The following is a 2,658-nucleotide window of genomic DNA, read 5'->3' on the forward strand; positions in this document are numbered from 1 at the left end:
ACGGAAGAAGAACAACTGAGTAGTTACGATGTAAAGGATCGTGTTATGATACCTAGTCCAAGTTTCAGATTAATGTGTGTGTTAATGTTATGTATGTTGACCAGATATGAACCACTGAGACTGACTTTAGCTTGTTTGTTTGACGTGTGGTTTGACTCTGTTGTCTTGCACGTTATATTTGTTTAGTGATGTCTTCTGCTGTTGTTTTACTTTGCCGTTGAGATTGTTTGTCACACTGAGAGCAGACAAGACGGATCCAGATGCAGGAGGCTGCAGGACTAACTGAAGGCTGGACTTAAAGGGGCAGTATGTAGCTTTTGCAGAAGAAATTCAAACTCGGAATCTTAATATTAATGAGTCTATAAAAAAAACAAGATGTTCTTAGAGGAAACTAAGGTCCCAGAACACCGTTCGAAGCTAGAAAGCATCGACGCTCACAGCCAGGGGCGGTTCTGGGGGGGGGGGGGGGCAACAGGGGCCAGTGCCCCCGTAACTCTGAGTCTGGACCCCCCTGTGGACCCCCTGACAGTGAGTCTGCATTAATAACACAATGACAGATTTCTTGCTATGATTTTGTTCTGAAGGGAAAGGCAGAAATAAAGTGTCTCAGCAGTTTACTACCCAATCAAAATTGCTGAAATTGTAAACACTGCTTTGTCTGAATGAGGGATTTATCCTTTTTTACGGGTTGTATGTGCCCCCTAACAAAAAAGCCGGCCCCAACCTGGCCCCCCTATTAAAACTGGTCTAGAACCGCCACTGCTCACAGCTGCTGTTGTCGGATCAGCCCTGAGAGTTTGTTTTATTTGGTTTGTTTTGGCAGGAAAAAGCAACCAGTCAGTGAATATCTTTCCCCTCCAATTAAATTTCCTTCCCCAAAACCACAAAACTACAAACTGAACTAACGAGGGGACGAGGTGCAGCTGGAGTGATTCAGAGAAACACAGGTGAGAGGTGACGAGCGGAAAAAGCAGTAGGAGCAGTGAAGTGAGCTGATGGGCTGGGAAAGAACATTGAGAACGGAGCTGGCTAATGAAGGTGATGGTGCCGGTGTGGAGCACAAGAACACCGGAGGGGAACCGAGCAGAGACGCCACAGACGAGCACGACACCGTGAGTCTCGGTATCCTGACGTGTAACAGGGAGAATGGCACCTCTTTCATTCCCACCTCGCACCTGAAATTCCTGTTCTCACACTACGCACCTCCAGCAGGTACGATTCCCCCGAGGAGGTGTGAACTGAGTAAAAAAAAATAAAAAATAGAGATTGACAAGTGCAAGACTTACCAATTATTTCATAAAATGGCTTCAAAATGTCATTGTTTGTTTATAACATACTATAATGGAGTCACGCGCAGATAGGAGGAGATTGTAAGCAATTGTAAGGCATTTTCATGCGATACCATCTGTAATGTTGTCATTATGTTGTCACTCTTTACTTGTTTACCAGCAGGGATGTCCACAGATACGTTTCCACACACGTACAGATATCCTCACAGCTGTTTACTTTATAGCTATGCATACTCAGGGCTGCGTTTGATTGACGGACAAATTGTAAAAGCACTCGATGAATGCGGTCATTTATGATTAAAAACAGGTCGTATGCAACACTGACAGCTGCCGTGTCATGACCTCACAGATAAATGGATGTCCTGTGAGAACAACATGACAGCTACGTCTCAGTCTGTCCGTCAGAGAGGGGCGGCTGATAAATGAGCGTTATGATCTTCAGCACTCCAGAAGTCTCTGTGCTCTCTGCTCTCTGCAGCTGCCAGTGTGGGTCAGTCAGGGTGCAAAAAAAAAAATAAAAATCGTTGGATCAGAATTAGATGAAAAGATTTTGAAAATTATTCCGTGCAAACTGATGGCTTGAGTCATTTGTCACTCAGCGTGAATGCAGAATGAGAGCCTGACTCAGAGAATTAGGTCTAGGTAGGAGACCAGCAGAGTGGAAATGAAAATGGCTTAACAAATCAGCTCCTGGCTTCTGGTTACATTCTCCTGTGGCGGTGCCTCAATGATAATAATAAAAATAATGATAATATGATTCAGGAAAAAAAAAAAGGCTAGAATTGTGTCCCTGCAGATAAAAGGTTTTGGGCTGCAGAGCTGTTTAACGCAGATTTGTGCAGGACATGAAGGACTAAACTGCACTTTCGCCCTAACCCTGATGACAGTGGAGGCTTTGGGCAACTTTGACTGAGTTTTTTTTTTTTTTTTTTTTTTTTACTTCATCAGTGTGAACAGAGCTCTGTTGTTCTTTAATGTTCTTCACAGGGCTGCGTGATAGGAAAAAATGCCTCTGAAGTGATTTGGCTGAGCTGCAAACACTGCTCTCTATCTCTCTCTCTCTTTTACACACACACACACACACACACACACACACACACACACACTGTACTTAATTTCTTTGAGGGTGAGACCACACTGAAGTACAGCAGTGTGCTTTGCAGGACATTAATTAATGGATTTATTGTTGTTTTGGCCCCTTTGGTCGTTGTTGTCACACACACACAAACACACACACACACACACACAAACACGCACGCACGCACGCACGCTCCACAAAACAGTACTTTTTTATGGAGTCGTGCGTTGCTTGAGCGGCTCCCTCTGCTTCTGCTTCTGCGTCAAGACACGCTCTCCATCTGTGTCCAGT

Source organism: Sparus aurata, chromosome 5 (assembly GCF_900880675.1).
Source record: "Sparus aurata chromosome 5, fSpaAur1.1, whole genome shotgun sequence".
In the NCBI taxonomy this organism is placed as follows: domain Eukaryota; kingdom Metazoa; phylum Chordata; class Actinopteri; order Spariformes; family Sparidae; genus Sparus; species Sparus aurata.